Genomic DNA, 13865 nt, shown 5'->3' with positions numbered 1-13865 from the left:
ATCTAGGACAAGAAAAAGCAGATCGATTGAGGTGGGATGCAAAAGTCAACTACAGTAGTAGATGGCAATGAAAGTTTTAAGGTTTTTAAGAACTTTTTCACATGAACGTTTAAGAACTATTCTTCCGCACACCACTAAATTTAGTAAGCGACTTAACTTCGCTAAATCGTAACGGTTTATCTGTATTTTTCTTCATACTTTTGTTGGAGTTGTGTTTCCGCCGGGATAATTGCCTCACTCTTCTTTCTCTATCAGTACTCTCTTCACAGCTCGACGATTCATTGACTTCCAAACTTGGTCTGGGATGGCGAGTATGTTCACAACCAGTAGATGTAGGATGCACAACATTCATGTATCCATTGTCCTGAAATGCACCTTCGGGAATACATTTCTCCTTGATAAAGTTCACCTCATCTTGCAATAGTTTAATGTGATTAGCGTGAGCATTTATCGTTGACTCTAAGCCATCTACTGAATCTTGAACTTCCGTGAATCTTTGTGTTACTTTTTCCATTTTTTCGTCGTACTGTTCAAATTTTTCTACTATGTGTCGGTTCGTCTGACTCAGTTGACGTTGAATAAGATCCCATCTGCTTTCATTCCATTGTTCTAATCTCGCTATCTTTTCATCAAAATCCTTAGTTAGCTGATTTATCTTCTGGTCTAGTTTTTCATCAAAGTGTTGACCTTGTTCCCTAATTTGTTCAGACTGGTTCTTGATTTGTTGAGCTGTCTCATCACTTTTTCGAACCTGTTCATTAATTTGCTCAGATTGATTCCTAATTTGCTCAGATTGGTTCCTAATTTGCTGAGCTATTTCATCACTTTTTCGTACTTGATCCTTAATTTGCTCAGATTGGTTCCTAATTTGCTGAGCTAAGTCTCTTAAGATGTCAGTTAAATTTTCATTAGGATTCATTTCTGGATTCACACTCTGATCACCAGTTATGTCACTATCTGTTGCACTCATTGCAATATTTCGGTGTATCACCTTACCGCTTCTCAATATGGTAACACTAATGTCACGTTGAAAGTTAGCCGTTTTTACTATTCTTCAAAACGACACTTATATATCTCCCTGTGTTGAGGAACCAATTTAGAAGGTGATTTATTTATATCCTGGTTCTTAACTAAGTTAATCTTCGAAATAATTCACACGTTTTATCGCTTTCTTAACTGCTTTTAAGATTCAACCATGAGAAGCGTACACAATCCACTTTTTGCATATTTAACAAGATGTCTACACACATACGCTCTTATTTACTACGTTTCCATAGCAACAACTCTTTTTCTAGTTGACGATTACAAAATGATCTCTCGATATCTCCGTGTATCTTCTTTTTCTTTATATATTTTACTGCTCAAATAATTCGCCTCTGATCCTTCTTTTATAAGCTGGCACAGATTGATAATACTATATACAACGTAATCGTTGTAAGTAGTCGGTAGCAATAAAAGGTTTAAGGTGTTGATTACCTTTTTATAAATATTTATAAGATATTCAGAAGATTTCGCAGCTGTCTATGTATAAATATAAAATAATTGGTCCTAGACGGTAAGAACAGAGTTAAAATATTCTTCTTCACTGGTCTTTGATTATCTGAAAGGGGTCATGTTAACAAGGGCCTGGTCCTCTATATCAATGTACTTTTATGTTTAGATATATTGCTTATTCTAATCGTTTCCAGCCAGTGGATGCTCCAGCAAGAGACCCCAACTGTCGTTTCGGCTCAATCAAACTCCAGTGGCGGATGATTCAGAACTAAGTCAACAGATCGCAACAGGTTAGTTGAGTTACTTACCTAGTTAGATAAGTTCTGTTAGAAAGTAGTGAAACACCGGAGCAGTTATAAAACTAATTTACTAATATCAAGATGTGAGAGAATTACAGCTGTTGTCAACGCAGGACATCAAACACTTCATGAAGCGACATTGTGATGCATAATGTTTGTCGCAATGTATCAAATTCATTTTTTACCACTTTTAAATAATTATTATATATTTTTTATTTTCATTTTTTGATGGTAAATTCAGTAGCTTGCCTTAAATCTTTCTGTTATAAATTTTTTATATGGCTTTTCCCCATTTCAATTAAAACAAAATTAAAAATAATCTAAAATCAGTGAGATACGTAGCATTGTTTATTGCAACAAAAGTAGCAATGTATGGAACACTGGAAAACACTTTGTTCTTCTATCCAATACATGTTTTTTTTTTAAATCTCGCTTCAAATTATGCAGTCATTCTTAGAGGATAATATTTTGTTTATTAGCTTTCTGTTTTTTCAGCATTCTTTTTTCGCTTCAAAATTGAAATATTTGCTCTGAAACTAAAGCACGGTACACAAGAAGAATAGCATGTTTTTGTATATGATCCCTAAACTCATGTATATTTATATTTAGTTGGTAACAAACTTTGATAGTTTCACTTGCTGCTGTTACTATATTTCTTCTACAAAAAAAATATACCAGATACTATATACGGGGTGGGCGAAAAGTAACTCCCTATTTTGAATTGTGAATTTTTATTGATGTTATGTGAAGATAGTGATGGAAGTTATCTTGTCTTATACACTAAAGTGTGCAACTAATTAAACTTTTATCCAGATTTTGTGAAGCTTTTATTATTCCTTTGAAGCCACATAGATGGCAGAACAAATAATAATTCAGGAGAAAGCCAAAATTGTAGCAAGATTTGAGGTTTGGAAGTCTGTATTTCAGGTCCAACGCTGGTAGCAACATGAGAGACAAGCTGATCTCGATGCAAAAACAATTAAAAATTGTCACAGAAAAATAATGACTACCGGAAGTATCGTGGACATTAAGAGACCAGGTAGTCCCTCGACTTCGGTATCAAAGGGAAAAGGTGGCCACAGTGAGGAAGATGTTCGAGCGAAGTCCTTCAAAATCAAGAATATAGACTACAAGATAAGAGTGGCATTACAAACTAATATGAGCGTGCAATAGAATTAAATAATTTAAATTAATTTAACAATAAATTAACAATAAAACAATTTAAAAATTAACTTTAGTTAAGCTCATAGTCTAAGATCATTGGTGGTGGTTGAATTAACCTTGAGTTTTCAGAAATCTGATAGGTACCTTATTGAATCTTATGACTTATAGACGAAAGGCAATACATGCTACAACACTGAAATTTAATCACAAGGTGATGTAATCTGACACTGGCAAAGTTATTGTTGATGCAATTTGATTGGCTGATCACTATCTTTCATGCAATCTGATTGGTTGATCACTATCTTTCGTGCAATCTGATTGGCTGATGATTTTCAAATCTTTGCTGCATTCAGTTTTAAGTTTTGTTTAACATTTAAAAATCTTGGTTTGAATACTTTTGTTCAACATTTTGTACTCACTGATAAATATGATCAAAACCGTTTATTAGTTAATCGAATAGTTAAAACCGGATAATGTTTGACGGTTAACCGTGAAACGTGAAATTATTTTAGTTGAAACCTTTTGTTTGAAAATTCTTGTTTCAAAATTTTGTTTGAAAAATTTTTGACATTTTTTGTTTCAAAATTTTTGGTTTCAAAATTTTTGCTTAAAATTATTTTTTTTTAATTTTTGTTTGAAATTTTTGTTTCTAAAATTTTTGTTTCAAAATTTTTGATTGAAATTTTGATTTCAAAATTGTTTGAATTTTTTTCGTTTGAAATTTGTGGGAACTATTTTGTTTTAAAATTTTTTCGCTTCAAAACAATCTTTTTTTTGAAATTTTAGTTTTAAAAATTTTTGTTCGATTTTTTTGTTTAAAAATTTTTGTCTGAACATTTTTGTTTGAAATTTTTGTTTGGAAAATTTTGTTTTCAAATTTTTAAGTTTTTGCACTCATTAGTAAAGAACCGGAACTGTTTAGAACAAAAACCTCTGGCAACATTGTTTATCATGGTGCAATAGTACACGTCAAAACATGATAATGCAACGTCATCAGTTTTGCATCATATATATTGTCAAGCCCCCTTGTGCGTGCCTTTAATAGCAAGTGCGTTTCTCGAAAACACAGGAACGTTGTCCTCCGAACATTTTCTATAATGTCCGGGAAAATTCTATTACTAATTCTAAGAAAGTAAACACATGACGAGTTATGTTAATAATCATTATATTTTCAGTAATCAATCGTGATGTTAGAGTGTACTTTGTTGTGGGAAGGATGAACAAACATTACCAGATCACAACCTACGGAGTCTGACTATTTTCTCTATTTGATTACGGAAAATGAATAGCAAACACATACCTTCAGGATAGCTGTTGATGTTGTTTCTCAGGAAGCTAAGGTGCAGCAGAGTAAACTCCAACTACTGGCGATAATAATGCTGCTCAAATGTTCCACTGTAGAACGGTTATAGAACTTGTATTATAGACTAGTTCACCATAGCTAATGAATAGTCTAAAAGTAAATCTCGTTGAATTATAAAATGTCAAAAGACTGAAATGAGAGTCTCTTCTCCGTTGAATGATCGTCTAAGACCTCTCTCCGTCGTATGATCAACAAATAGTAGTCTATGACATATCTCCGTCGAATCCTCTCGATCTCATCTTCCAAGGGTATTTATTTCAAACCTGTTACTCTCCAAACTTCCACCTTGCTTCACGTTTTTCCACGCGTTTGCTATCTCATTGCCGAAATTCTCATTTCTGCAATGATCATCAAATAGACAAAATCTCCAGACACCTATCTCCGTAATCTGACAATTTTGTCACATCCTAAAATTTGTGTCGATGTTAACAATTGACAAATAACAACATAAACATTACAACTTACTCTCACAACATTCCTGACACAGCATTACTTCTGTGTTATTCTTTGTAATCAAAACATTGCACATTCACACGTCTGTATTTACAACTGACATAACCAAAACATTACTTGGATAACATAATTTTGAAATTTATTTTCTTAACCTAATTCTGCGTTGTTGCAATTACTTAACTTTTAATTTTGTCTTTTAATTTTCTCACATTCATTTATCTTTATTCAATCCAATTATTAAAATTTTAGAAATAAAATCTATTTAACTTCACTCCCTCAACAATACGTATCGTTCGAGTTAGTATTCATGATAACGTCATCATGGCAACTAGTCTGCAGTTTCTAAACACACGTGATGTGATGAAATCATTTACCAAGGTTACTGATTTACAACAGAATGTACCTTATAGAATCTTAGCTAGCCAAATGATCCCTACAAAGTTTGGGTTAAGAATCCTAGTAAAGCTTGAAAATGATAAGAATATAATTTTATCAGCAAGATATTTACCCATGCAAGCATCAAAACAAGAAGAACTGTTACGTTTCTTAAATACTGGATCTGTATCTTTATGTTACAAAGGATTCTTGGGTCGAAGTCATCAATTTGAATTTAGTACACAACCTTATCAGTGAATTTGGTTTCGTCAGCAATTGTGATGAAACAACGAATTCAAACGTCAGCACATTCCTTTCCAATGACGTCAGCCGTAGATCTATGAAATCAGCATATTCCGTGTCAGCCCATGAAATCATTCGACCAAGTGCGTTTCAGGAGGAAAGATGTGTACTTCTAACGATAAAGAATTCCTCTTCGCAAGCTATTATCCAATAAATATATTTAAAACAAAACATGTCATGCTTGGTATCAGTGCTACAACGTTTGAACCTGTGATTCGATTGGGCAAAGCAGAACAATTTGGTGTACAACTGACCTTTGAAGAATGGAAATTGTTATGTTCACGAATCGACCAAATGAATGATTATTTTCATGATGAGCTAAATGTGACCATAGTCAAATCATTAGGCTCAAATCATGAAGTGGTGCTACGTACAGTCCTCGAAGAGAAGATGGTGCTGTTACGCAAAAAGAGTACATTGCAATGTACAGAGTAGAGTGCATTGAGAGTCCCTCGCAACATGGTGTATCTAACGCATTCGGAATGGAATAAATTCATCAATGTATTCCAGTGTGTAAACCATTCAGTGGAAGTGTGCAACAAAACAAGTATATTCCTGAAAAAGTACTATTTTTAAAAATAAGTCATGCATATTGTACAACATGTATCTAGATGTTGTAATGGTTGTCAACATCGTTCGTGGATGCATACCTGTATTAATAAACATTTTATTTGTGATCAAATGGACATTGAGTTTCCACCAATTGATATTGCAATAGACTTTAAAAGACTTCAATTGGAATTAAAAATATAAGCTAAAGACTAACTAGTGCAAGAAGTTCAAAATATATTGTATCGACAATATCCAGATCCTATATCTGGTATGGATGTATGTGATAAACCAGAGCAGTGTATTAAAATGATTCATTTTAATGATTTGTGTTTTTCATTTCAAGTACAACCCCATGTTCTGACCTGTACTATTCCACCATGATAAACAATGTTGCCAGAGGTTTTTGTTCTAAACAGTTCCGGTTTTGAAACTAAAAATTTTGAAAAAAATTTAGAAACAAAAATTTCAAACAAAAATGTTCAAACAAAAATTTCAAACAAATTTTTGAAACAAAAAATGTCAAAAATTTTTCAAACAAAATTTTGAAACAAGAATTTTCAAACAAAAGGTTTCAAACGAAAAAAAAATCAAACCAAAAATTTCAACTAAAATAATTTCACGTTTCACGGTTAACCGTCAAACATTATCCGGTTTTAACTATTCGATTAACAAATAAACGGTTTTGATCATATTTATCAGTGAGTACAAAATGTTGAACAAAAGTATTCAAAACCAAGATTTTTAAATGTTAAACAAAACTTAAAACTGAATGCAGCAAAGATTTGAAAATCATCACCCAATCAGATTGCACGAAAGATAGTGATCAACCAATCAGATTGCATGAAAGATAATGATCAGCCAATCAAATTGCATTAACAATAACTTTGCCAGTGTCAGATTACATCACCTTGTGATTAAATTTCAAAGTGTTGTAGCATGTTTTGCCTTTCGTTAATAAGTCATAAGATTCAATAAGGTACCTATCAAATTTCTGAAAACTCAAGGTTAATTCAACCACCACCAATGATCTTAGACTATGAGCTTAACTAAATCACCTATCGTTTCAAATTTCGCGCCTCATACTAAAATTTTGTTTATCACAATTCCCAAATTTAAAGAATGGTCCTCTCGATATACCTAAGTCTTAAAATTAATCATATAATTACATGTTCTAGTTAGGTCTCAATTAGGTCAATTGTTTATCTTAGCAGAACCAACCGTTGTATAGAAACTTGTTATTTGATAACTTCCAAGAATTTTGAAAAGGAAATGAATCCCTGTACATTACCTCATCAAGGTCAATCACATGGTACATCGTGTTGCTTACGTTTATATTTGGCGGTAATAAACAAAACCAATGACGTAATTTCATTTTGACAATTCCCAAATTATCCTACAAAGTTTAAATGTACCTATGTCCTGGACACCTAATCCCATCATAGGTCAATAATAGATCACGTGATCATACTCATATTTGACAATGGAGATCCTCCGTGGCTAAGCGGTTAGCGTACGCGCCTTTGGCGCGGGAGACCCGAGTTCGATTACCGGCGGGAGCTCATGTGGTTCGGATTCCACGTTAATCAGTAGGTCCACGTCTCATATAGCCTCGCTGCTGAACGGGACGATAAACTCAAACTCAACTCAGCTCATATTTGACAATGATTTACCCAAAGAAAGAGATACCACCCAATTCTAAGAACAATTACCAATTATTAATTTAACAATAAGAAATGTACCCCTCCCAAAACTTAAGATTGTTACATAAATACACCTATATCTCCTGTACTCATTCAATTATACAGCCGTATCAAAAAAATAAAATACGTCAATAACCTTTAAAATTTGAATATGTGGCCATAAGAGGAACACCAACATTTACAATGGATCCTAAAAAATGTTTACAGAATTTTATTTGATAATTCCCAAATGTAAAAAGTGAAATGAAATCTTTGAGTTTTACGTCCCACGGTTATGCCGGTTAGGCTAAAGGAGACGGTGATAATGAGAGATGAGTGAAATGGTGGAATGAAGAAAGTGGGAGGAAACGGGAGTACCCCGAGAAAACCCACGAGCGCGGTGTTTGTCCACCACAAAGTTCACTTGGCGGGGGCTGGGATCGAACCCGGGACCCCTAGAACCAGAGGTGAACGCTCTACCACTGAGCCACCGCGCACCCTACCCCAAATGTAAAAGAGAACATAAACATATAAGGGTAATAAACCTCTGTACATACCTCTGTAATAACGTGCTAAATCCTTATCAAAGGGGTCAATAATCTCCGAAATTTGATTTTTGGTAGTTCCTTACCCATGAAAGGGAACGATGTGGACCATCCAAATTTATAGTGGTACATATTGAAAACCTGTACTATGATACCAAATGCTTATATTAAACAATTTCAACAAAACTGTGTGGATAAGCCAAAATACGCCCTCCCAAATTTTTAAAGAGTGTATCAATGTACCCATATCTTATGATAGGAAATGAACCTATATACATGACCATAGGGATAAATTGGGCCAAAAACCAAACACGTGGTACAACATATTGCTTATGTTTATATTTTTGCAATTTTTTACCCATGAAAGGGATCAAGGTGGACCACCCAAATTTATCATGATACATGTTGAGGTCATGCACTATGATACCGAATGCTTAAATTGGAAAATTTCCAAAATTTTAGGGATTGGCCATGGTACCCCTCCCAAAAATTTAAAGAGGTGCAGAAATGTACCCATGTCTTATGATAGGAAATGGACACATGTATACGCCCATATAACTATATAAGGTAATAGGACCTCATCCAAGGGGATAAAATGAGCCAAAAACAGAACACGTGGTTGTACTAAAATTTGGAATTTTGTACCCATGAAAAGGAACGAGGTGGACAACCCAAATTTATAGTGATTCATACTAGGGTCCTGTACTATTATACGAAATGTTTAAATTGGGCACTTTCCAAAATTTAAGGGGTGGGCCAAGGTACCCCTCCCAAATTTTTAAAGGGGTGCATTAATATACCCATGTCTTATGAAAGGTAATGGACCCCTGTATACGCCCATATAACCATGTAGGGTAATAACACCTCATCAAAGGGGATAAATTAGGTCAAAAACCTCCGAAATTTGAATTTTTGGCAATTTTTTACCCATGAAAGGGAACGACGTAGACCCCCAATACTGATAGAGGTACATACTATGGTCCTAGGCTACCATACCCAATTTTTAGATTTGGCAATTTCCAAAATTTAAGGGGGGTCCTATGTACCCCTGCCAAAATTTAGGGGGTGGGCAAGGTACCTCTGCCAAAATCTAGAGGGGGTGGTCCTAAGTACCCCTAGGTCATTGACCCCGGGCCAAGGTCATTGACCTCTGACCTATGACGTCACTGTGAGTCATTCGGGCCAACGTCGCCCCCTACTACTATGTACTACAGGGTGAGGCAAATGTCACTCAATAAAATTCGGACGGTGTGAGAAATCATAATGTCATTTGGTATAAAGTGTCTATAGGTGGAGATGCAAATAATAGGAGATATGGTGATAGCAGCGGCCATCTAGAAATCCGCCATCCTGCATTTGGTTTACGTTTCTTTAAATTGGAAGAGGGTCATGTAGCATATCATTTTACACTGCCTTTTCCTGAGGAATACATCTGTGCAAACCGTTTTGTGATATATGCAATTGTCTAGCCATAGCTCCTATAAGTTGCGCCCTCACCTATAGACCCCCATAACAAACGACATTATGATTCCGTATCTAGACATTTGCCTCACCCTGTACTTCAAGTTTGAGTAGGGCGCGGTGGTTCAGTGATAGAACGTTCACCTCCGATGCTTGGGGTCCCTGGTTCGATCCCAGCTCGCGTTGAGTGGACTTTGTGGTGGACAAACACCGTGCTTGTGGGTTTTCTCGGAGTTCTCCCTTTCCTCCCCACCTCCCTTTCCTCGGGGTTGACTTTCGTGATTCCACCATTTCATTCATTTTTCATAATCACCGTCCCCTTTAGCCTAACCGGCATAACCGTGGGGCGTAAAACTCAAAGATTTCATTTCATTTTTTTTAAGTTTGAGTATTGAATTTCCATAGTTTGAGAATCTACTGTAGTTTTACGTTGTGAAACGAAAATCACTTATTATTATTATTGTTCTATTGTATTCTGTTCAGGGTACTTTAACAATGATCAAGATAGAGGAGCTATTGCAGATATGGATGTGCCAATCGATTTAAGTGGTGCTGCTAGTTCTCGGAGGAACACTGAACAAGTGACTCTAAGACGTGGTTCTAAAAAACTCGTCACAAACAAAGGCAGGAATCAGAGGACTGTTGCTGTGAAGCGAATGCAATTAGACAAAGCTTTTTCTCCCAAAGACTCGAGAAACGGTAAGATGTCATTGAATTATACATCATACGTGTTACTAAGTTTCTTTTCAATTTCTTACAGTTACAGTTTCTATTTATCAATTTGTTTATTTGATTTCTATCCATCCATCCTTACTTTCGTACCTTTCAAAGCTCCAATATTTATTGGAAGCGCTAAATTCTTTGACGCAAAAGTCCAATTAACTTAGTGACCCCAAAACTATTGATATTTTAAGGAGGAGTAGGAACAGAAGGAAAATTCTTAAATGTTTTTTTTCTTTTTACATTCAAAAACAACGTTGTGTGTTTCATAATTACGGGATATGGGTAAATCATTCTTAATGAATTGTTGAACATATTCTAGAGCCGGGAATTTATCGTGTTACTTTCACTAAAATGTGTACTCTAATTAGAGCTCTATTACATTAGGTCACTGCTTGCGCAACGAGTGACGCATCTGGTTGCTACACAAAACTCTCGCGTATCATCCACCAGTGGTGCAACCAAAACAAGACGAGTATTTTCATGAGAAAATGTCTTCAGTGAGTAAAAGCATGCTTCTCCTTGCCCTCTTGATGAAAAAGAGTAGTCGAAGAAAGTGTATATACACTCAATATTGGCGTCAAGTTAAGATAAAGGACTATATTACACACTATTCGATGATCTTTGTGCGTACGACACTAAGATTTTTAAATTACTTTCGAATGTCAAAGACATCATTTCTTGAACTATTGGGCATTGGAATGTCCAATTCCTTGTTCTTGGGAATGAATTTGTAACTTCACTGCATTTCTGCCACCACTTTCACTGTCACTTTCCATTTTCTCGCAGATCAAAAGAAACAACCAACACTACTCAGAGTGACAATATATTGCGGTCTGATGAGTCACAGAGCGAGCGCCGATGATCAAACAACTCTCGAACCTGCTACTGGTGGCCTAGTGTAATACGCTACGTTAAGAACAATGGCCCAAGTGTGTCCCACGTCACCAATGGTAGTCCGGGTATTTGCTGAGCTCGTCCACCAGTCGTCCAACGGTTTCTTGGTGGCGCCACCAGTTGCCCTAGTGTAATATACTCTGTATACTACGATGCCTCTCTACGTTCTCGGTCCACTGGTGGCGCAACCGCAGGCGCAGCCAGTAGCCTAATGTAATAGGGCTCTAAGGAAGAGCTGAGTGGTTAAAGTGTATGTCTGAAATACAGTGTCTCGCAAGCCTTTCATAAATAAGTCTGCAGGATCAACAAATCGCATTATAATCAGGAGAAACAAAAATATATTTAAACTGATGGTGGCTCTGAAGTTATCTCGTCCTGCACACTCATCTTTACTCTCAAATACAATTATTTCAGAAAAACATTCAGTATATCGTTAGTGGGATTAGTATATTAAAGCGAAGGTTATGTTATTTTAGAATTTGATTACGTAACAATTACATTCAAAATGTTGTAATCAAAAATCAACTTCCAATAGTCAATTGGGTCATTATGTTCAATTTGTTTTTCGTTCACCTTTCAAGTGTGGTAATTTTGTACTATATTGCCTTGACTGGTTCCCTAAATTTCAGTAGGTACAGAATAGTATTTTCATCAATTTTTATGGGGCCACAATGGCTCAGCGGTAGAGCGCTGGACTCTGGTGCGTGCAGTCATAGGTCATCCGGGTCAAGCAATTTTGTGGTGGATGACAACGTGTCCATGGGTTTCTTTTCTTTCTGTATTTCCTGTAAATAACTCTGGTTGACGATTTTGAACTGCATGTACATCTAACTTACTTTGTGTTACTGTAGAGACCTCACGCTCATGATTTAGTCCTACAGCTACACTCAGTTCATGTTAAGCAATCCAGAAATTAGTGGTTCACGTTGATTTGAATTGAAAGCCAAAATCTGAGAAGCAATTGTTGAAATTCCATTTGAGATGTTACGCCAAACCATACACAATGTAACGTTGAGATTGCGTAGACAAGGAGTTCAACTGTAAAGATATCATTTCTAAACCAGTTGAGAATGCTCCAACAGCATTGCCAGAACGAACTTAAAAAGAATGGAGAGATGGAGTGGGAACGATAACTGGGATTTTTCCCACATGTAAAAGTAAATTATTTCATCCGCACCTTCTTCCGTTTCTCGCAAAAATTTGCAAAATGTTATCTCTCTATGACTTACGGTTCCCGAGATATGGTTCCTTAAATCTCCCGAAATCGGAAGTATGTTTTTTTTTAATATTTCAGGAACGATAAGCGATAGAGAGATGATATTGATGTTGATCATCACCTAAGAGACTGATAAACATTTTGGATCCAACATAACAAATATCCATTAGCCAACTGGCTACTAGCCAAATCAGTGACCAGTTAGACAATGGCCACCTAGTACTATTTAGTACCAAAATGTTCGCCATCCTCTTAGATACTGATCAATGTAAGTATCATCTCTCTGTACTTTAAGCTTCCCGAAATATGGCGCCTTAAATCTCCCGAAATTGGACATTTTTTGCCAATATCTCGGGAATTGTAAGAGTGACGGGAAAAATTCCATCACTTCCTCAGATAGTTTTTGAAGCTCTACCGAATGGAGTCTCAAAATTAAAAAAAAATCGCATGTATCAGACAGACAAACACACTAACATGGACAACTCAGTATCGAACATTTTAAGTTCGTTGAAAATAAATTGTACTGTATGTATTGTAAAATGGCATTTATTTTACTATTAAATGAGATCAATATTTTTTTAAAAAAATGTTTTCATGAAATTATTTAATTTTCAAAATTTCCCGTCTTTTTTTTAAATCACTCTACGGAACTGGTGTAAAGTCTCATTTTCTTTCTCCCTCGTTGCAGGTAATGTAATATATCGTGGTGCAGAAGGCACAAGCGTCAGTCAGGAAGTTTGCGACGCTGCTATGGGGAAACCTGAAGCAGAGAAATCGACTGAACTAGCAGTGGTTATGACGAATATCGTGGAAAAAATTCCATTTTCTCTTTCTCTGTCAAAACCTATTGAAGATAACAGGGATAAACACCTAGAGAACATGGTGGTAAGTAATCTTCTTGTTATTCTTCTTCTAAGCCTTTATCCCAGTTAACTGGAGTCGGCTTCTCGGATCGCTGTCCTCCACCTGTTTCTATCTTGTGTCGTATCTTTTTCTAAGATTTTTTCCCAGGTAACTGGAGTCGGCTTCTGGGATCGCTGTCCTCCACCTGTTTCTATCTTGTGTCATATCTTCTTCTAAGACTTTTTCCCAGTTAACTGGGGTCGGCTTCTCGGATCGCTGTCCCCCACCTGTTTCAATCTTGTGTCATATCTTCTTCTAAGACCTTTTCCCAGTTAAGTGGGGTCGGCTTCTCCGATCGCTGTCCTCCACCTGTTTCAATCTTATACCATATCTTCTTCTAAGACTTTTTCCCAGTTAACTGGGGTCGGCTTCTCGGATCGCTGTACTCCACCTGTTTCAATCTTGTGTCATATCTTCTTCTAACACTTTTTCCCAGTTAAC

This window comes from Thermobia domestica, chromosome 17 (assembly GCF_964235325.1).
Source record: "Thermobia domestica chromosome 17, izTheDome1.hap1.1, whole genome shotgun sequence".
Classification (NCBI taxonomy): domain Eukaryota; kingdom Metazoa; phylum Arthropoda; class Insecta; order Zygentoma; family Lepismatidae; genus Thermobia; species Thermobia domestica.
This window is presented reverse-complemented; position numbering follows the sequence as displayed.